The sequence below is a fragment of the Acinonyx jubatus genome, chromosome X (genome assembly GCF_027475565.1).
Source record: "Acinonyx jubatus isolate Ajub_Pintada_27869175 chromosome X, VMU_Ajub_asm_v1.0, whole genome shotgun sequence".
In the NCBI taxonomy this organism is placed as follows: domain Eukaryota; kingdom Metazoa; phylum Chordata; class Mammalia; order Carnivora; family Felidae; genus Acinonyx; species Acinonyx jubatus.
This window is the reverse complement of record NC_069389.1, coordinates 15,118,052-15,141,389: the sequence shown is the minus strand read 5'-3', so window position 1 is coordinate 15,141,389 and position 23,338 is coordinate 15,118,052. Positions and strand designations below refer to the sequence as shown.

Here is a 23,338-nt window from a genome sequence, read left to right as displayed (position 1 = left end):
ATATGTATCACTTCTAGGCTGTGGCATTTAAAAGACCAGGCTGGGGCGCTTGGGTGGCTCAGTCAGTTAGGTGTCCGGCTTTGGCTCAGGTCATTATCTCATGGTTGGTGGGTTCGAACCCCATGTCGGGCTCTGTGCCGAAAGCTCAGAGCCTGGAGCCTGCTTCAGATTCTGTCTCCGGCTCTCTCTGCCCCTCCCCCACTCGTGCTCTCTGTCTCTCAAATATAAATAAACGTTAAAAGAATTTTTTTTACAGGAAAAAAAAAGAAAAGCAAATTGGGGCACCTGGGTGGCTCAGTCAGGCAGTTAAGTGTCCAACTCTTGATCTTGGCTCAGGTCATGTTCTCGTGGTCCTGAGATTGAGCCCCCAGTTGGGCTCTGTGCTGAGCATGGAGCCTGCTTAAGATTCTCTCTCCCTCTCCTTCTGCTCCTCTCCCCACTTCCTGTGCTCGCTCACGTGCTCTCTCCCTCTCTCTCTCTCAAAATTAAGAGAAAAGAAAAGAGAAGAAAAGAAAGGAGAAGAGCAGAGCAGAGCAGAGCAGAAAATTGTCAGGCTCTATCCAAGATTACTGAATCAGAAACCCTGGGGCTATAAGCCCTGCAATTGGTATTTTAGTAAGCCTTCCTGGTGATTCGGATTCCGTCTTATATTTGAGAACCACTTGTCCTCACGAAACATGTTAATCACATTCCCCTTGATAGTGATTGGTTCTTGAATTCAGGCTTAAGCCAATCAGTTTCTGGCATCCCCCTGGCAGCTGAATTGGTCCAGAGGTCATCATATGATCTAACTTAGCCCAATCAAGCTAAAGCGAAGGCTATTTAAGCCACAGTGCAAGGAAGGTATTTGTTTGTTTTTGTTTTGTTTTTAGTTTTTGTTTTTCCCTCTCCTTCCCTTCCTCACCCCTCTTGGTGGGCTGAAGCGAGGTAGCCTGTTGCTTCTTTGTTGCTGACTACCAACATACGACTAGGAGAAAAACCAGGCTGAAGGCAGTGTCGAAAGGATAACAGCGAGGAGGAGCCAGAGTCCTTGTGCTGTGCATCTGGTCTTCCTGTTTCCTGACATAACACACTTCCTTATGGTTTCAGCCAGTTGGATTTGTGGTTTCTTGTACTTATAGCCAAAGACGTCATAACAACAGGTGAGATCAAGCTAAAAATATGCAAATAGTTATTTTTAAATGGGAGGGGGACTTAAGTCATCTTCTTGGGTGAAATGAAAGAAAAAAAATGATGTGATATACAAGATAAGCCTGAAATATCTTGTGGTTCCAGAAAGTAAGGAAGTGTTCAAAAAAGGAATGGACACGGGAGCCAACCTGAAAGAGCTCCCAGTGACTGAAGCCAAGACAGTTTGACAACAAAATAAGTGACAGCATTGGATTAGAACCCAAAGACTGAAACAATTACCTATGAGTCCATACTGATATAAATAAATTGAGCAGTTGAATAAGTACAGTAATGGGAGAGAAGGTACAGCCCTTCCCTATAGAAGAATTCCAATGAATGAATGTGGAAGCAATGAGGGAAATAGAAAACACCACAGTAATCACTGTTGCAGGTATGGTTCACAGACGGATGCTGCCATTAATAAGAGAACGTTTGATGAGACACAGAATATTTGCATATCTCAAAGTATCTTCTCAAAGGGGGAAAATGGACACATAAGACAAACTAGGGTGCTGTAAGGGTATGTCTGTCCAGAGTTCTCTCCTGAAATATGCCCTGTGGTTTCAGAGACAGGTAAACCAAAGGTTTGGTTTAAAATTGCATGGTGAGCGGGTGCCTGGCTGGCTCAGTCGGTAGAGCATGCAATTCCTGACCTAGGGGTTGTGGGCTCGAGCCCCATGTTGGGTGTAGCAATTACTTAAAAACAAAATATTAAAAAAAAAAAAAAAAGGCCTGGCCAGGACTTCATGGGTTCCTTCAAAAAACAAACAGGCCATCTCTGTTCAGAGAACTTCAATTACAACTGAGATGAATGTGGCCTGGCCCAGAGAGCTGTCCCTTGCCTCACTTCTGAGGAGATGGGCTCATCTTCCTTCCCCCAGTCTCCACCCCAAGGCCCTGGATTGCTCACTGAAGGCAGGGTGGTGTTGAGTTGTACGAGCTAACGCCAGTGTGCAGATCTATTTGGGAGGCATTCCGTTTTTTTCTTGACTCTAGGATTATTTGTATTGGCACGGGGCCATGCTCAGCTCTTCCCAGGTTGGGACACATTCTCAGAAAGGGCTGGTCCCACCATCCTTATCTTGCTAGAGGCCAAAGTCTGGTTTCCTTTTTCATTAAACTGCTATTTGTAACTTTCATCGAACAGAATGACAACATGTCCAACTGTCTTCATTCAGTATTTTCACAAGAGAGAGGCTTCTGCCTCCCACGAGAATGTGTGATTTATTCATCTCCTCCGTTGTGCAATAGATTCACCACCATTACAACTAACGCAATGTTCTAGAGAACAATTTTGCTGTATCACATGGTGACATCACTTACATGGGCAGTGATTGGTTTTTCACCTAGATCCACCAAAGCCTACACCACAGGGCTAGAATCGTGTGGCCAGAGACTTCTCTGGCTTGATTGTGAGTGCCTGGGGGCTGGGATCACCTCTTGCTCATCGTCATCTGCCCAGGGTCCAGCCATAGTGGGTATGGTAGTATTTCTACCTCTGCACTTCCTGGGTCCTTATAGGGTTGCATATCCTGGCCCTCTGTGCCTCGTGCAACTATGTGAACAGTTCTAGCCGATGAGTCGGGAGCAGAAGCATTGCACATCAAGTCTGGGCCGAAGCATTTAAATGCTGGTGGTCCAGAGCTCTCTTTTCCTTCTGCCTGAGCAACCAGCAACATTTGAGAAGGTGGCTACTCGGTCACCCTGGGTCCCTGAGCGACCGTGGTAAAGTAGAGCTCTCCCTTCCAACCTACAGTGAACACACAGTATGAGTAAGACATAAACCTTTGTTGTGTTAACTATAGAGATTTCGAGTTGTTACTGCAGCATATCCTAGGCTATCGTCGCCGATGCTGTAGACATAGACTAAATGTTTGTTGGATGAACGAAAGATTGAAGCCAGAAAGAACTTCTGAGAAGTAGTAGCTCCAGAATTTCTATAAAGGAGAAATTCAGGCCTGGTAGTCGGACTACACTTGTGCGGGAAGTGGGGGCCCTGTTGGCCAGGGGACTTTTCTTGTTTGCCTAATACACTGTTTTGATGAGATGCCTTTTATTCGGGGTGTTGGAATGCTGATGAGATTATGAGGGACCTAAAATACCCCAAACCAACCCTTGGCATGACCGCTAGGGCTTAGGCTGTCTTGTCACCCACCATGTATTTTACAAATGGGGAAACTGAGACCCAGACTCAGTGTAGTCTAAGTGACTACACCGGTTAGCTCGTAGCAGAACTGGAAGACAACAAACCCCTCCCCTCATCTCCTGATTCTCTCTGTAGTGCTTTAGCCATCCCCAAATTCTACCTTTCATGCCCAGCCTGAAGACAGCAGGAGTTTGAGAGTCACCCTTGGGCTGACTCCCGTCCTGGCTCTACCACTTACTAGCCATGGATCTTGGGAGAAGCTACTTAACCTCTCTGTGCCTCAGTTTCCTCAGCTGGGCAATCCTCAGTGGGTTGCCATGAAGATTTCGTATCAAGTAGGTAGAACCTAGTGCCCAGAACATAGTGAGTATAACCTTCACGAACATCGTCACCATCACTGCTGTGCTAGTTTCTCATCCCACTCTTGACTCACGTCCAAGTCCCGTGTTCCCTTTGTGCTCATTTCCCTGGGGACATCATAAATCTGTGTGAGCTCATTGGGTGATATATTTTTAGACTATTTGGCCACAGGTGAACTTGCCTTTGAAGTTCTATGGAGAGAGCTGGGCCCTGAGCCCTGGTAAGCTGTCCTTTACTGCCACCTCCCTTTACAGAGAGCCCACACTCAGGGGTCCACCAGAGGGAGGGGACAAGGGGGACAAGGCCTTCTGCTCTCCCCACTCAGTCTCTGCCATGTTTCCTGACTGACTGATGCTGGGGATCAAACTCTATCACCGGCTCAAATACCCTGTGGAGCAGGATCCAAATTGCCCACTCTCTCGTTGCTGGGACATCAGCCTCCGGTCTGTGGTCCCCTAGATTTACGATTTAACTGCAAAAACAAAACAAAACAAAAAAACAAAAAACAAAAAAATCCCCCAAAACCTTTAACTGCAAATCAGGAGCACCCACAGGCTTCCTTCATATCACTAGACAGTGCCTGTGTAGGCGTGTGACCCTGTCTTCCTTCGGTCTTGATGGCAGAGTTATGTTGACCTGAGAGTGTGTGCCAGTGGGAATAAAAGTTTGGCTGGAAGCGCATCAAAATCTGAATTTTAATGTTAGGCTAAGGAGTGTCTCATTTTTGCGTTTTAGACATATTTCCTTCAAGTGTCTTTTTTCAATAGCGAGATTGTTGAAAGGAAAAGCATACTTCTTCTGGCATTACTTTAGAAATTTGAACAACTTTTAATATGAGGTATATATATTTTAACTTTTTCTTGAAGTAAAACATGTATAGGGAAAGTGCACATATCATAGGTGCGATTCATATCATAAGTACCTATCATAGGTGAGTTTCTCATTGATTTTTCACAAACCTAATAGATCCATGTAAGCAGCACCCAGATGAAGAAACAAGACATCACCTGCGCCCCACAAACCCTTCTTATCCCCCCTGGAACCCCCTCCAGTCACCAACTTCTCAATGACCACTAACCTGATTGTTGGTTTTGCGTGTTTTATACTTTGCATAAACAGAATCACATTGTACGTATGCTTTCATGTCTGACTTCCATTGCTCGATATTGTTTATGAGTTCCGTCTGTAGTCAGTGTACCAGTGGCTCATGCTTTCTCCTTGTTGTTTGGTATTCCATTTTGTGACTGTACCGCCGCAATGTTTTCAATCCATTCTGCTGATGGACATTGCAGTCGTTTTCAATCTAGGGCTATTAGAAAGACACTGCTATGAACGTTCTCATGCATATCCTTTGGTAAACATATGCACTTATTTCTGTTGCATATACACCTAGAAGGGCAACTGCCGGACGTGGGGTAATCATACACTCAGTTTCAATAGATTCTGCCAAATAGCAATGTAGGAGATTTTGGGGGGCTCTACACAATATGAAGTCTATTTTCTAGTAAGTGGAACATATACAGTGCGAGTATTAAGTTAATGCAAAGAGAAACAATTTAATCCCCTGGAGTATCATTAAACGTGTTTCTTAAAATATACTGTTTTCCCCGTTATCATAATTCTGCCTCCAACTTGTTATGTAATCTGGATGAGCTTCCTGACCTCCACTCCCCCTTAATCCAACCAGTCAAAAGTCTCTCTGAAAACACTTTCCATTCATTTATCCAGCTAGAATGTTATGAGTGTTAATAAATTGGTGTTTGCGAAACAAATTCAAGCCTCCTGCAAAGCGGTGCACATCTTCCCCCGAGAGGTTGTGTCTAAGGTGGCAGAGTCAGCCAGGATGTGCTCTGCACACCTGCCCTTTAGAAACATCTTCTCCAGAGCTGTGGATGCAATTCAGAATTCAGAATCTAGAACTTTGTTTCAGTGGTAAAGAACAATGGAATATTCTCCTGCAGGTTTTAGCGAAAGAGAATGGTGCCTTTAAAGTGATAAAGCATTTTGCAAATATAGAAGCTGTTTAACTGTCAAGGGTGGGGCTGAAACGGAGAGTTGGGCGGCAGTAGAAGGAGCCAGAGAGGGAATTCAGAGCGCTTCCCCGCCCCCCCCCCCCCCCCCCCCGTCTCTACAAGTAATTGGAATTGTAGAACTGAGTCAAGGCCCCCAGGCCTCCATTTTCCCATCTGTAACATGGGGTACTTTGACAAACTAGTTACATGGTCTCTAAGTCCTATCCAGATCTAATTTTTATTCCGTGAACGTGCATACGGAGGAGATGCTAACAGAGAGAAAAGACAGAAGGGCCCAGAGGTAACTCACTCCGTATCCCACCCTCCCACTCCTCCCCCCGCCCCCCAACACACATACAAGCAGAGTGCTGGGAATCCCGGTTTCTAGGTATCCGGTGTAACCTATCCATCAGATAACCATGGGGCTAAAAGCTTCCCCAGGACATTTTCCTTTTACTGATCTCTCCAGATCCCCCTCCGGTGGTCTGAATTTTGACGTCTGCATTGGGAGTACTGTGGCAGAGGGGCGACCTCGGGGTTCCCGCCCGTCACAGTGCACCCCGCTGAAAACGGTGAGACAGGCATTTGGATACCAGGGCGACCCCTAAAGGTGAGAGGCTGGGTTTGGAGGTTGGGCGTCTCCCGGGAGCGCGCCGGACCGGACGCCGGGCCCCCGGAGGTCTCGCGGCGCCGGTAGTCCAGAAGCGCAGTGGGGGCCTCTGCAGGCGTGGGGTGTGCCGCCCAGCCCCCCGGCCGCGATTCTCCCCCCGCCCGCCGCGCCGCTCGCTCACACCCTCCCCGGTCGGCACCCCGCCCGCTCCCCACCTCCGCGTCCAGCCTCCGCGCCCAGCCTTGCCGCCGCCGAGCGCCGGACGCGCCACGCCGCGCCGGACAGCTGGAGAGCGGGCGGGCGGGCGGACCGGCCCGGAGCGGCGGGGGCGGAGCCAGCCCGCGGGAAAGGGGGAGGGACGCGGCCGGAGGGAAAGACAAGAAGGAGGGCCGGAGGGCGCCGGCAGCCAGCCCGTCTGCGGGGACAGACAGGTAAGCGCGCGGCGCTGGGATGAGTCCGTTCCCTTCGGGCTCCTGAGACCCAGCACCGCCGTCTCCCCCCCGGAGCTGACAACGGGCGCGGGCAGCTCGGGCGGAGCGCCTGGACCTGGAGGGCGACGGGACAGCGGGGCGAAAGCTCCCTCCGCCCGGCTGCGGCTCTGAGTCGGAGCCCGGGGCCGCCCTGAAAGGCAGAAGCGAAGCCGCCGACCACCCGGGGGGGCCGCACCCCGATAGCCGGGGAGTGCGCGCCGTGGGAAAGGGGGCTCCGGCGCCGCGTTCTCCAAGGGGTCGGGGGACGGCATGTGTATCCAAAAGCTTCGTAAGGACTCAGACTCTCCCCACCCCGCCGGGAAACGGAGCCGCGAATCGTGTTCACGCGGACGGTCTTCGAAACCAGACTCCTGGGGAACTCAGTTTACCGCTGCGGGCGGAGCGCGAACGCGCCCAGGGCCCCGAAGGGCTTGGCGCGGCGCTGTTTGGCGGGACCCAGAACAGGTGGCCGGGGGCGCGGCGGGATTGAGCGGCAGCCCGGGGGTGGGGGGGTGGGGAGCACCGGGAGAAAGAGGAGGCTGGAGGTCTCGGGTGAGAGCATTCCAACAGGGACTTGCCCTTTTGAGGCTCCGGTACTATGTATAAGGTGAGGAGCAGGGGAGCCGACGGGCTTTGCCAACGCGGGTGAGGCAGACGGCAGAGGTTTTCCGTGGCCGTCTGGATAGTGACCCTCCTTAGTATGTACCGTCCACACGAATCTCCTGGGAATCTTGTTAAAATGCAGTAGGTCCGGGCTGGGGCCCGACCGTCTGCATTTCTGACAAGCCCCCCCACGTGATGCGGGTGCTGCGGCTCCGTGGACCACATTTTGTATGGTAGGCACTGCAGGAGTACGTTTTGCCCAACAGGCTGAAACCCTCAGGAAAAGGGAGAGATTGGGAGAGGAGGTCGTAAAACTTTACAACCCCAGTTGCAGCGCAGACACACACATGAAATCATTGCTACTCAGAAGCGAAATGCTTTACTTTTCTTACCAGCTCGCTAGCCAAATACATGATCTATCTGTTGGTAGAGCTGGCTTCGTGGGTATGAAACCTGTATGTGGTTTTCATGCTTTGCTGTCGCTGTTGAAATTCTTGGCAATTTCTGAACAAGGGGCTTCGCATTTTCATTTTACACTGAGCCCCATAAATTATGTAGCTGATCCTGTCTGATAGTCACCATAGACAGAAAAAGGACTCATTTCTTTGATCAGGGTTAGGAGTTGTTGGGTGATGGAGAATGAAGATTTATTAAGCCAAGGTCTAACTAGATGTTACAGTTCCCCCCCATCTTTCTCCACTTCTCTTTGGCTATTTTAAGAGCTAAGCCTATGAGTGTAACCTCAGTTATACATGGTATGCCAATATTTATTGCTTTATTGCTATTCATAAATAACAATTTATTGAGTTTAGTTATTAAAAGACAATACAATTAAGTTCGATGTCATAATAATTTGTAAATTAAGTGACAAAGTAGGTGTTATTTCCAAAGGATTTGGGGAGTCCTGTTTTAGTGTCCCGAAATTTTGCTTAGTTAAGATCTGGACATTTCTTGGTTTGGGCTGCGTTTACAGCTCAAATGCAAAGCTGGAAAACAAAAAGTGGCCAAATTTTGTAGCTGTTCAGGGATATTGTTTTACAGGGCCTCAGCGCAGTGCCAAGCCCTGATCAGATTCCCTCTGCTTTTATCATTCCCACATCCCTGCAAGGTGACTTTCCTTAAAGGGGGGGAGGGGGGGAATAGAGCAGATTTTGCTGTTGAAAGACACTGAAGAAATGCAGGGTGTTTTCTGTGTGAATAATTCTTGCCCAAACCCCACAGATTCCAGGTATGTGTGACTTTTCTAGAAAAAAAAAAAAAATTGTCGGAAACACAGAAAAGAACAAAAAGTTGAACTTTAATTATGGATATAATTTTGTTCAGCAGAGGGAGAAAAAGTCTGAGAAATGGAATTTCATCGGCAAGTTTGGCCAGGAAAGGCGAGCTGCTGTGTTTTTGGTACCATGAATAGCCTTCCAGAAATGGCAAAGTGAGTTTGCTCAGGTGTAGGGAGAGCCAGTTAAGAGGCTGCTTTGGTGTGGCTTACGTGTTCATTCTGGGGGCTCTGGTGTGGCTGTGGTGTGCCTGAGTCCGGTTTGGGACTCAGAGGGGGACTTCGCTGTATAGATTTTGGACTCAGAGAGGGATATCACTACGTTCCTGGTGCTTTCACTGCTCACGAGAAACTGACAAACACATTTTTCCATTTTGCTGCCTAAGAGCACCAAGTCCCTTTCAGATACTTGTTACACACTGGGCAGAGCACCATTCAAAAAAAAAAAAAAAAAAAAGGTGGGGGGTGGTCAGAGAAATTATTTCTGTGATGTTAATAATTGAAAAGATAGAAAGGAGATTCTGCCTTTAGTAAAAACTTGGGAACTGGTTTTTATGCCTTGCTGAGAAAGGCCTTCCCTACCCCAAGATAGAGGGGAAAAAACTCTTTTAAAATGTTTATGGTTTTTAAACTAGGTGGGCCTTTAATCCACATGGAACTTATTTTGGGGACATGGTATGAGGTGAGGGTACTGAAAGTTAAGAGATGGGCTAAACATTTGGTAAAAATTACCATAAAGTAAATTCTCTCAATCAACTAAGATTCTGTGAACACTCTGTTCCATTTTATAAATCTGCCTAATTAATTCTTGAGTTGATTCCATGTTTTTGGAGTTGAGGTATAATTTATGTAGAATAACATCCACCCTTTTCGTGTATAGTTCTATACGTTTTGATGGATATATATAGTCCTGTAACGAGCCCCACAGCGAGATCAGCAAGATAGAGAAGAATTCCATCACTCCAGAAAATTCCTTATTGACCCTTTGTATCCAACTTCCCCCACCACTCTCAGCCCCTGGCAACCACGGCTTTGTTTTCTGTTGCTATAAATTGATCGTTTCCAGAATGTCCTGCGAATGGATTCATACGTGATGTGGCCTTCTGAGTCTGGCTTCTTTCACCTAGCATAATCCATTTGAGATTTATCAGTGTCGTGTGAATCGATAATTTGTTCTTTTTTTTGCTGAGTAATATTCCACAGATTGTTTATCCATTCACTGACTTTCGGTGGTTATGAATAGGGCCGATATAAACATTTACATACAGCTTCCTGTGTGCATATAATGTTCATTTCACTCAGGTAAACACCTAGAAGTAGGATTGCTGCTGTATTGTGTGGTTAATTTAACTTCGTAAGAAACTGCCAGACTTTTCCTATGTGGCCACAGCACAGTTCACTGCCACCAGCAGTGTCGGAGAGGTCCGGTTCCCTGCCCTGCTCGCTTGCACTTGGTATTGGCAGTTTATTTTACTGTAGCCATTTCACGGGGTTTGTGGTGGCAGCTCTTTGTGGTTTTAGTTTGCACCTCTCTGATGACTAGTCTTCGTGTGCTTTTTGGTCGTTTGTGTATCTTCTTTTATGAAATGTCTTTTTCTAAATTGTGTCGTTTGTCTTAATGAACCACATATCTGGATGCAAGTCAGATAATCTGTACTGCAAATATTTTCTTTTAGTCTGTGGCTTGCCTTTTCATTTGCTTTCTTTTTATTTTGGTTTGAGAACACCTAACTTGAGATCTACTGTCTTCAATTTTTAAGTGTGCGCTATAGTACTGTTAACTATCAGCACTCTGTTGTACCACAGGTCTCTAGAACTTATTCATCATGTACAACCGAAGCCTTATGCCCATTGAACAGTAACTCCCTATTTCCCCCTCCCCCACCCCGGGCAACCACCATTCTACTACTATTCGTTTCTATGACTTTGACGATTTTATTTTGACTTGTTTATCCCATGTGTGCAATTAATGGTATATATTTTTTGAAGAGCAGAAGTTTTAAATTTTGGTAAAAGTCTAACTTACCAGGCTTTTTCCCTTCTATTAGATAGCAGTTTTAGAAACCTGTCTGGGAAATCTTTGTCTACCTCATGTTTACCAAGGTTTTCTACCGTGCTTTCTTCTAGACATTTTAGCTTTATCATTGATATGTAGATATATGACTTCGTTTCGGTTAATTTTTGTATGGGTCAAGGTTCACTTTTGTCCGTGTAGATATCCAGTTGTTCCAATACCATTTGGGTTTTTTTTTTAATGTTTTTTTTATTTTTTAATTTATTTTATTTATTTTTTTACTGTTTATTTTTGGAGAGAGAGAGAGACAGAGCGAGCAGGGGAGGGGCAGAGAGAGAGAGGGAGACACAGAATCTGAAGCAGGCTCCAGGCTCAGCACGGAGCCCGATGTGGGGCTCGAACCCACGAACCGTGAGATCATGACCTGAGCCAAAGTCGGATGCTTAACCGACTGAGCCACCCAGATACCCCTTTTAATGTTTTTCTTAAAAAAGTTTATTTACCTTTATTTTGAAGAGAAAGTGGGAGAGGGGCAGAGAGAGGGGGAGAGAGAGAATCCCAAGCAGGCTCTGCACTGGCAGCATGGAGCCCTATGCATGGAGTGGGGAGGGGCTTGACGGGGTTGGGGGAGCTAAACTCACAAGCCCTGAGATCCTGACCTGAGCCCGAAACCAACTGTCAGACGCTTAACCTACTGAGCCACCCAGGCGCACCGCCCTCCCACCATTTGTTGAAAAGACTGTACTTCCCCCACCCCTTGTGTCCCCTTGGCCCCTTTGACAAAACTAATAGGCTGTACATGTGCGGGTTTATTTTTGAACTCTGTTCTGTTCCGTTGATCTGTATGTCTATCCTTGTGCCTATACCATACTGTAGGTCTTGCACATTCTTGTTAGGTGAATTCCTAGATTGTGTTGTGTGTGTAATTTTTATTGCTTTTAGAAATTATATCATTTATTCCCATTTTATTTTATAATCACTATACTCTTATAGAGAAGGGCTGTTTAATTTTTTTGGAGGTCTATCATATTCAAGCCATGTTACTGAACTTTTATTAGTTCAAAGTTTTTCCAGTCAGTTTTCTTGGATTTTTAAGGTTAGATAGTCAAACTGTCTGGAAATGAAATAATATAGGGATTCCCGCCCCAACCCCGAATATTTTCCCTCATTTTATTTGCTTACCTTAGTGGCCAAGCTTCCCTCTAGGGCACCATTAAGGAGTATCTGATTTGGGGGGGAATGGTTCTCATACTTGACTACTGGGTATTGTGCTCGCTGTAGAGTTCTGGTAGTTATTCTTACTACCTTCAGGAGGTTTCTTTCCATTTTTAGCTTCTAAACGTCTAAAGCTCAATTTTAAAATTTCTTGTTCTGCTTAGATTCTTTTTTTTTTTTTTTCCATTGAAAAAGTCTAACAGTTTAGAGGTGAGTCACTCTTCCCAGCTTTGGAGGGTCATATTTTGATCTCCCTGGAAGAGAAGATAGTGTAGTATAAGTCAATCGTTTTATTTAGACTACGAAGATACTACCTTTGGACCTTTTCATGATGCCCTCGTTTGGGGGGATGCCAGGCACAGCAAGAAAGGGAAAAAATAAAGGGACAGCTTATAACCTATTTATGTATAAATAAGATAGCTTTTTGTAGTGTTTTCTAAACGTTTCTGCCTGTTATCCATAGTGAGAAGTATATTTTATATCTCAGCCTAGTGTGAACATACGCATATATGATTGAAATAGGATCTCACAAAGCATTATGCGTTTTTCCTTTGTACAATGTATTCTTATATTTTCAGTGTTCTTCCATCTGTTCTATTTCATTAAAAATGATGATCATTACCCTGTAAATGGATTCAACCACTCTTTCATAAAGCGGTTCATTTAGTTCCCAAGCCCCCCAAACTGCTGAACTGTGTCCCGGACAGATTCATTTTATATCAGATCCTGCTATGATGCAAAGTGAGTTCAATTATAATACCCTGAGATAATCTTAGCTGCCCACGTTTCTCTCTTGAATTAGTGTGTAGCCTCTAAACCAGCATCCACCCTTGACCTCAGAGAATAGCCTGTACATGCAGTCTTGTAAACCCACTGCTCAGAACCCTGTGATAAAACCTCTACCACACTGAAAATAAGACCCTGGTTCCTCTCTACTGTAGCCTTTGAGACCCTGTATGGTCGCTACCCCCCTATTCGCACACTTCCCCAAATACACCAGCCCAAACATGTGCCTGCCTTCCAGCCTTTGCATTTGCTGCACTGCCTGCCTAGGGCACCATTTCATCAGACATTCACATAACTTATTGCCTTGTTTCGGCATTCCAAAACAACATTCCCTGCTAACCACTGTGAATGCCCATCCCCTCATCCCGCTTTTGTTCGTTTTCTTTGTAACAACTATTATCTGCAATTATATCATTTGATTATTTGTGTACTGATTCCATGTCTTCTTTTCCCTGCTAGAATATAAGTTCCAAGAGAGAGCCAGGACTTTGTGTATCTTGCTCACTGTTGTATTCTCAGGACCTACAACAGTGGGACATAGTAGGTGCTCCCTGAATATTTGTCAAATGGATGAATGAGTGTGCCTAGAATCTAGAAGGAATCAGGACACTAATCCTAAGAGAAATTCAATGTACTCTATTATGCTAAGCAAAATTAGAGAAAGACAAACATCATATGACTTCACTCATATGTGGAGTTTAAGATAGAAAACAGATGAACCTAAAGGAAGGGAAGCAAAAATAATATAAAGACAGGGAGGGGGACAAAACATAAGAGACTCTTAAATATACAGAACAAACTGAGGGTTGCTGGGGGGTTGAGGGTGGGGGCATGGGCTAAATGGGAAGGGGCATTAAGGAGGACACTTGTTGGGATGAGCACTGGGCATTATATGTACAGGATGAGTCACTGGATTCTACTCCTAAAATCATTATGGCACTATATGCTAACGAACTTGGGTGTAAAAAATAAATAAAAGATTCAGTGTATTCTGCCTTTCTGTTCCGTTTTACTGTGGAAATTTCTGTTGGTTAAGGATGGAGTATATCTTGATGTAAGCAGTTCATTAATCAACAAGACATCTGGTATCTACTATGTTTCCGATTCTGTGATAATAATGGTAGCTAGTGGCTAATATTTAATGAGCAGGCACTGGTCTTACTGCTTTACATATATTCACTCATTTAATCCTTCCAACTTCCTGAGGCAGGTACTATTATTATTTTACAGATGAGGAAACTGAGGCACAGAGCAGTTAAGTAACTTATCTAAAGTCATACGAAAGGTAGGTCGTGGATCAGAGGTTCGAACGCAGACCATTTGATTTCAGAGCCTGTGTTCTTACCCACAGTGCTCATGGTAACAAGGAGCTTACACAATTCCTAAGCTTTATAAACATGGAGTGTTTATGGCCTTTATCCCCTTACAGAGTGGTTCTCAACCAGGGCCGATTTTGCCCCCCCCCCCCCCCCGGGGACATTTGGCAGTGTCTGGAGACATTTTTGGTTGTCATGACTGGCAGAGGTGGGGGTGCTATTGACATCTGGTGGGTAGAGGCCAGGGCCCCTGCTGCTAAACATCCTGTAATGCACAGGACCTCCTCCCCGCTTACTCCCCAACAAAGGATTATGTGGCCCAAAAATCCATAGTATTGAGCTTGAGAAACCCTGCCTTAGTTGGCTGCCCATTCAAATCACTCAGGGAGTTTTCAGAGTAAATACTGATATCTAGGTCCAGGTCTTGACCTTGAGAAACTTCAAGTGGACTCTCGCATTGCCTAGCAAGCCTACCTTGCTTGTGTAGTAGCTTTCCTTTTCTCTTCTCCAAAACAGCTGTTTGACACCTTCTTTTATTTTTTCTGCCCCTTCTACATCAGCTGCTGATTCTGGCTGTTTAGATGGGAGCCCCCAAAGCCTTAGATTCTCACCACCCAAATTCCCAACATGCCCCCGTTTGTGAAGACACTAAATACTCGTGGTGCTCCCTGATGGGGTTTTGGAGTGAGGGGGGGTTCGGAGCTGACAGCCAAGAAAGAATTCTTGAGATGTGTTTGGTGCAAAAAGGGTGATTTTATTAAAAAACGGGGACAGGACCCGCGGGCAGAAGAGCTGCCCTGGGGTTGTGAAGAGTGTCTGGTGATGTACTGTGGAGTTGGGGGAGGTAAAGACAAGAGTAAGTTTCCAAAGGGATTTTCATACGCTAAAGAAGACTCCCAGGATACCTGTGGCTCCTGGCTATTGTCAAGCTAAGGCTGTTTTTCCTTTAGTGGGGCATCAACATAATGACAGTAGGGGGTTCCTGGGGAAATGTTATACTCTATTTGCCTCAAGTATTTGTCAATGGGCTGCAGGTTACAGGGCAATTTAATTTTACCTGCCATTCCCTTCTTGCCTTTGTTCCCCACTTCACTATGGAGGGGAGGGTGATGTTGGGGCTCCGGGAAACTGAGTCTATAGGGTTGGAGATAAGGCTCTTGACAAGACTGCCTTTTTCTTGTAATTTACTGATATTTGTAAACTGATGGAGACTCGTGTCCTGCGTGACTGAGATCTCTCTCAGTTAACCATTTGTTTTCTGTCCTTTCCTTTGTTCTTGGGCAGTCAGGAGTGCCTGAGGACTGTCACACACATCCCACCTGGGGGCGGGGGTGTTTGTGGGACTCCAGCTTGCCTTAAGATCCCTCATCACTCCCCACTGTGCTGTGAAAGGGGATGAAACAAAACGTTCCCAGTGTGTCAAAGCTCGGCTGCTTTTCTGGGTTCTAGACCTCTTATCCTCCTTGCCTTCTCAAGAACATATTCTTTTTTCCCACTTCCTTTTTAAAAGCTTTTTATTTGGAGGGGCGCCTGGCTGGCTCAATTTGGTAGAACATGCGACTCTTAAATCTTGGGTCGTGGGTTCAAGCCCTACGTTAGGTGGCGAGCCTACTTAAAAAAGTAAATAAATAAAAAGCTTTTTATTTGGCAATCATTTCAAACTTCATAAATAAGTTGCAAAAATAAAAATAGTACAGAGAATGCCCATATAACCTTTGTCCAGATTCCTCTATTGCTAACACTTTACCCCATTTGCTTTGTCATCTGTACTTCTGCACGTGTACCTCACTTGTCTGAACCATTTGAGGGGGTTCCATGCATCGTGGCCTTTACTCCTAAGCACTTCAGTGTGGATTTCCTAAGGATATTCTTATTCTATTACATAACCACAGTACTGTTCAGTAAATTTAACATTGATGTTATGCTGTTACCTAATCTGCTGTTTGTGTTTGTTCGTTTTACCTAATCTGCTATTTGTAGTCCAAGTTTGACAATAGACCTGATAGCATCCTTTACGGCATTTTTTCCTTCCAGCCCATGATTTGCTCTAGGATTGTTGGCATTTAGTTGTCAGGTCTCTTAGCCTCCTTTAGTCTGGAACATTTCCACATCCTTTCTTTGTCTTTTATGACATTGGCAGTGTGGGGAAGGAAAAGTAATGTTCCCCTTGTGATAAAAGACAGATTAATGGGGCGCCTGGGTGGCTCAGTCCGTTGAGCGTCTGACTTCAGCTCAGCTCATGATCTCAGGGTTCATGGGTTCGAGCTCTGCATCGTGCTCTGTGCTGACAGCTCGGAGCCTGGAGCCTGCTTCAGATTCTGTGTCTCCCTCTCTCTGCCCCTCCCCTGCTCATGCTCAGTCTCTCTCAAAAATAAACCTAAAAAAATTTAAAAAAAAAGACATTAACAAGAGAAAAAGAAATTTAATAACGTGTACCTCCTGTATACATGGGACAGACCTAGGACAACTGAGTAACTCCCCGAAATGGCCCAAGCCACCACCTTAAATGTCATCTCTGGCTAAAGACAAGAGAAGGTATGTGTGTTGGGGGGGGGGGCAGTTGTGGGAGGTTACCTGGCTGTAAACACTAAGCACTGTAAACGGTAAGGTTGTGATGCAGATTTAAGTCCTGGCTTCTCTCTTGATAAAAGTTTCTAGAGATTTAGAGTCATCCCTGGTATGGAGAGGAAGACACCCTTACAGACGGAGATTTCCTTTATGCATGTAAATGGCTCTTCCAAAAGGGTAACTTCTAACCGGTAGTCTGCTCTTCTTAGAAATAATCAGTTTAAAATAATCCTTATGCCAAAGAGGCACGTTTTGGTGTCGCAAATGCTTCTCGTCTTCAGCATTTAGGATGAATACAGACCATCTCCCTCTCTTTTAAAGAGAATATTCATCATTTTGGGCTTGTTTGATGTTTCTTGTAATTAGATACAGATTGTACATTTTGGGCCACAATACTGCAGAGATGATGATGTGTTCTCAGGGTATCACATCTGGAGGCCCACATGTCTGGATGTTTCTCTCTTCCTCATTGGTGATGTTAATTTCGGTCACCTGGTCAAGGTGTTATCTAATTTCTCCACTGTGTGGTTTCCGGTTTCTTCCTTGCTAATGCGTATTCTGGGGGAGACACAGATAAACTGCTCCTTCTCATCGGTATCTCTCTCTAGATTTCGCAGTCAGTGGTGATTTTTGCCTGATTCAATCTTTAATATGATGGTTGAAGGTAATGATTTTCCAACTCTGATATTCCCTCCACATTTACCAGTTGGCCTTCACCAAGAACCCTTCTTCCTTATATATTTATCCATTCCTGTCTTTATTACTGGTACGTGATGTGGAAATGTTGGGGTTTGGAGCCAACAGCCAAGAAAGAATTCTTCAGATGTCTTCAGTGCAAAAAGATGGTTTTATTAAAGCACAGGGACAGGACCCATGGGCAGAAAGAGCTGCCCTGGGGTTGTGAGGGGTGACTGATTATATACCTTCGGGTTGAGAGGGCGTTAGGGAGAGCGTAAGTCTCTAAATAATTTTAGAAGCAAGGTTTCCAGGACCTTGAGGGGGCTAGTATTGTTAGGAAAGGGTCATTTACTTCTGTCTAATAAAACCTTAGTCATGAGACCCTTCAGATGTATATCAGTGGATCATATGTTTGGAGGAGGATTGCTAACATATATTTGGGGGGTGGAGATAAAGGAAGTTTCCAAAGGAATTTTTATATGTTAAAGGAGACTTACAGAATCACGGAGGCCCGGATGACATTAAGCTAAGATTGCCTTTTGCCCTTAGCAAAGTATCAGCATCGAGGCAGTTGCCTTCTTAGAGGGAGGTCACTCTGCCTGTCACAAGGACTTGTCAGTGGGCTGTAAGCTGCAAGGAAATTTAATGTTTTTCTTTTGCCTTTGTCCTCCACATCAGGATGGACTCGTGAGTTCCTATTTTTTCCGTGGTTTGTAATTCATTACTGTACTTAATGATTTTTGTTCTCGTGTTGTGAAGAATATAATTCCTAATTCTGTTTCCTCTTTCTTTCCTGCTTCAGCGCACCCCTCTCTCTTTTCTGGATCATTTCCATTAGCTTACAATCATGCTCTAAGACATAACATCTCCTCCACTGGTTCCCCATCCCCCTCCTGTCGCCCCCACATTACTAGTCACCTCTTCTGAGAGAAACCTCTTAAAAGATTGCACATACTTAATTACCCCACATTCTTCATCACCCCACATTCTTCCCCCGTCCAATCCGGGTCCTGTCCTGAGGCTCTGGTCAGTTCTCAATGAACTCCACACTGCCAAACACAGCACTTGCCAAACAGCAGCTGTCACGTTTCTGACTTATTGTGCAGCAGCTTTGGACACAGTCACTCTTTTCTTCTGTGAACGCTTTTCTCCTTGTGGCTTCCGTTGTACACTCTCTTGTACTGCACTTTTCCTACTCTTGCTCGTAATTCATTCTAAGTCTTCATTTCTGACTCATCCTTCTCTGCACAGCCTACAAAGTTTGGTGTCCCCCCAGGGCCCTGGGACTCCTTTTCTTCTCCTTACAGACTCTCCGGAGATGACCCCACCAGTCTCGTGGCTTTACATTTCATCTAGATGCTAGTACCTGCCGCTGTGACCTTTCGTACCACTCAAGGTTTACTAGTCCATTCTTTTAAAAACTTTGTATCTACTCTGCCCCTTTCCCAACTTTATTGAAGTATAATTGACAAATAGGACTTGTATATATTTAAGGTGTGCAATTTGCTGTTTTTTTTTTTTGAGAGAGAGAGTGGGTGAGCAGGGAAGAGGAGCAGAGGGAGAGAGAGAGAGAGAGAGAGAGAGAGAGAGAGAATATATCAAGCAGGCTCCACGCTCTGTGCTGAGCCCGACACAGGGCTCAATCCCATGACCCTGGATTCATGACCAGAGCCAAAATCAAGAGTTGGATGCTTGTAGGAATGAGCCACCCAGGAGCCCCTAGTTAGCTGTTTTGTTATAGGAATACATTGTGAAGTCATCACCACACTCAAGCTAACTAACATGTACCCCCTCACATAGTTACCTTTGTTTTGGTGTGTGTGTGTGTGTGTGTGTGTGTGTGTGTGTGCGCGCGTGTGTGTGTGAACAGTTAGGATCTACCCTTTTAGCAAACTTCAAGTATACAATACAGTAGTGTTATCTGGAGTCACCATGCCATACATTAGTAGATTCCAGAACTCATTCATTTACACTGCTTTATAAAAAGTAAACTCCAGCCTCCTTAGCATGGCATTCATACCACACTACCTCTGTGAGATTAAAATGTAGAGTCCATCTCATGGTCTCAAAAAATATCTTTGAGATCTTTACACTGGCTCAAAAATATCATTGAGAACTACCCGGAAACAATGTTGATAAATTGACCAATTCTAAGAATGCTGAAAGTTTGGGGGGAAACTTGAAACATTAAAAGGCTCAGAAATGGGAGCTGTAGAAAAATAAAACGGGGAAGAAGGCACAGAAAAAATCAGGCTCTTAAACATTGTGTGCTTTTTAAATATCAAAATGAAAAATCTGGAGACAAAAGACTTGCTAATCCACATGGATGTCTAATAGGCGTCTCACACCCGGTGTTTGCAGAGCCACATCTGATTCCTTGCCGCTGCTACGCCAAACCTGATCCTCTCCCTGCGAGACCCATCTCTGCGTGTGGCACCACCACCCACCCAGTTGTCCAAGCCCCGGGCCTCTGAGTCTCCTGCCCCGCAGCCACCCCGTCAGCAAGTCTTGTCGGTTTGGCTCCCCGAGTATGTCCAGGTGCTCCCACTCCTGTCTTCACTCCTCCACCTGTGTCGGTTGGAGCGTCTTTTTAGAAGCATTAATTGGATGCCAGTCCCCTGCTGCTCACCTCTCCCCGTTGGCCATCCTCCTTTTCATTCTTCAGCACGACAAGCTCCCTTTGGTCTTTTGTACTAACTGTTCTCCCTGGAATGTCCTCTTTGTCTCTTCCCCCATCTTTCTATGGCTGATTTCTCATCATTTATATGTCAGTTTAAATATCACCTCTGATCAGTTGATCTAAAATAGCCGACGAATCACCCTCTGTATCGTTCTCATTTTAAGTCTCAACACTGCGTTTTACCATTATATTGGTTTTCTTGTTTATTTGCATATTTATTGTTCCCCTCTTCGTCTCCTTCTCTCCTTCAGCTAGAATGTGAGCAGGACCCACACTATCCCTAGTGCCTAGAATCATATTTGGTATGTAATAGGTATTCAATAAATATTTGATGAATGAATGATACATGTAAATTGCCTGACAAAGTTTTCAGTACATGGAAGACGCTAAATGTTCTTTTTCTAAAATGAGTGACCATCTCTTTCTGGGACTAATCCTAGAAGCTGATGGTGATTTGATAAACAGATGCATATTTATGTGTTAGGATCCCAGTTATTAGAGATTCCAGATGGAGGGGAATTGCATTTTACCAAGGAAACAAACAGTGCTAGAATTCCAGGAGTCAAAAGTGTCACATTTTTCAGTGGGGGACTTTCCTGGCCCTCCTAACTATAAGGCTGGTTCTCAGATATTTAAAAATAGTAACATGTTTCCCTTGGGATTTAGACATGTGAATTTCCTAAACCCTCTGACTGTTTATGTTAGGCGAACGTGATAACCACCCGCACTACGGAAACACGCAAACCCTCTATATATGAATGGAATATGTCAAAAGAGGGAGAGAAAGATTGGGAGGATGTATGCTAAAAGTCTTCCCTTTCAGGTATTATTTGGAGGTTAGCTGTGGGTTTTTGGTAAACTTTTGTAGTGGATTCTATATGGTACTAAAGCTTCCAGGAAAAATCAGTACAAATGAACTCAGCTAGTGGTTTTGTTATACAGATGATTAACTTTTTGATGGAATGCGTCACATGTTTTAGGGTATTTGGAGAAACCATTACCCTTGACCCAGTAGGATTTATATCTTTTCGTTGAATCAAGTGCTCATTGTATTCATTGTTCACACAGGAGTCCAGAGCTGTGTACCACTGTTCCCTCTTGTGAGGTTTATCACCTCAATGTTAGTCATTTTCTTTGGCTCATCAGCATCCATCTGTAGTGAAAGTAGGCAAAGTGTGTCTGGTGGCATTTCATGGATATTTGACTCATCTGTGGAAGTGGGCTAAATGTATATACCTGTATTTTTTAAGTTAAACTGTTTCTCGAAGTACATGTTATACATACCATAAATGGACGGCTCAGTGACTTTTCACAAACCGCACACACCTGTTACCAGCCGCCATATGAAGAATCAGAACACGGGCAGCAACCGCAAGCCCCCTTCGTGTCTCCTTCTGGTCACTGCCTCCCCAGAGTAACTCCTAGTCTGAGTCACATGTCAGAGCTTCATTTTGCCTGTTCTTGAATTTTGTATATATGGTTCCACACAGGACTTCTGACTTCTTCCACTCGGTACTGTTTGTGATATTCATTTTTACTGTGTGTGCAGTCCTGGTCGCCGTATTCTATTATAGGACTGTGGTAGTTTATCCTTTCTGCTGTCGTTGGGCCATTGGCTTGTTTACGGTGTTTTTGCTTTAATAAATAGTGCTGTAGGGAACACCCGTGGACATATCTTTTGATGAACACGTGTATGCATTACTACCCAGTAAATACTGTAGGGGAGGAAAATACTTTCCCATTTACCTTTCAAGTTCTTGGCTGAGAACCGCCCCCCCCCCCCACCAGAATAAAAGACAGATAAACAGAAGAAAAATGAATCTAATAACATGTATACCTCCCGCATGCATGGGGAAGACCCAGGAAAACTGAGCGACTCCCCCAAATTGTGCAAGATGCCCCTTAAATACCATCTCCAGTGAACGACAAAGGAAGATGTTGGGATGGTGGGAAGCCAGTCATGGGACGCTACCAGGAAAACCACAATAGAGGAGGGTAAGGTTGTTATGCAGACCTAAGTCCTTACCTTCTGCATTGATAATGTTACAGCAAATAGCTGGCGCCCAGGAAGAGACAAGCGACAAGTACTCAGCGAATCAGAAAACACAGTTTATTTCTCATCAGTGCTGGCCCAGTGGGGTCACCTCCAAAGGCTGAGCCCCGAACCTTGGCATTGGCCTCCTTCTATGGCTGAGATGGTAGGGGGTTGAGAGACCAAAGAAAAAGGGGAGGGGCAGTTGGACAGGAGGCAAGCAAGATTACAGAAGCCAAAAGTATGCAAGGGGAGTATCCAGCCTGGGACAAATGGCTGGCCCCTTTTATCTTCTTTTTGCTAGCTTTTCTTCTCAATAAGAGCTTCTAGAGATTGGGGTATCCTCCTGGTACACGAAGGGAGACACCCTTAGAAATTGATATTGCCGTTATAAATGTAAATGTGTCTTATAAAAGGGTAGCTTCTACTGGGTTTTTCAGAGCTCCTCCTGTGTCTGGTTTCTTAAAAATAATCAGCCTCAAGATAATCCTTATGCCAAACAGGCATATTTTGGGTGTCCTGTTGATGAGGCTTTGGGGTGATGGTGGGGGGTTCGTGGGGTTTGGAGCTGATGGCCAAGAAATAATTGTTGAAGAGGTCTTTGGTGCAAAAAGGTGATTTTATTAAAGCACGGGGACAGGACCCGTGGGCATGAAGAGCTGCCCCGGGACCCTGAAGAGAGACTGATTATATACTTGGGGGTGGGGGGGGGGAAGGTAAAGTCAAGAGTTTCCAAAGAGATTTTCATATGCTAAAGAAGACTCACAGGATACTGGAGGCCTAGTCGAGGTGGCTTTTCCCTCTAGCAAAACATTAAGACAGTAGGCAGTTCCTGGCAAAGTGTTCTGCTGTGCCTGCCTCAAGTATCTGTCAGTGGGCTGCAGGTTATAAGGAAATTTAATTTTACCTGCCATTTCCTTCCTGCCTTTGTTCCCCACATCACCATGGAGGAGGGGTGATGTTGGGGCTCCAGGAAACTGCCTCTACAGGTTTCTGGAGATGAGGCTGTAGATAAAATTGCCTTTTTCTTATAATTTACTAAGATGTTTGTAAACTGATGGAGACCCACGTCCTGCAGGACTGTGATCTCTATCAGTTAACCATTTGTTTTCTGTCCTTTCCTTTGTTCTTGGACAGTCAGGAGTGTGCTAGGAATATCACACATATCTCACGTGGAGGGGGGTGGTGTGCTTTAAATATATAGGTGAGCATTGACAACGCAGGTTTTTGACCGGCACGGGTCCACTTATACGCGGATTTCCTTTAATACAGTACTATAAATGTGATCTTCCTTATGTTTTCTTAACATTTTTTTCCCTAGCTTACTTAATGTAAGAATGCAGTATATAATACGTACAACATACAAAATATGTGTTAATCAACTGTTTATGTTATCGGTAAAGGT

General features: G+C 45.0%; 1 protein-coding gene across 2 annotated transcripts in view; it reads left to right on the top strand.

Annotated features, from left to right (window-relative positions):
- The first annotated feature begins 6,578 nt into the window (after positions 1 to 6,578).
- ADGRG2 (adhesion G protein-coupled receptor G2) overlaps positions 6,579 to 23,338 on the top strand; it is a 121,496-nt gene continuing 104,736 nt past the window's right edge. The window contains exon 1 of one of the 2 annotated variants that reach the window (XM_027054634.2): positions 6,579 to 6,729. The gene's annotated coding sequence lies outside the window, so the exon portion shown is untranslated. The remainder of the gene's footprint in view (positions 6,730 to 23,338) is intronic. The other variant, XM_027054635.2, reaches the window with a different exon arrangement.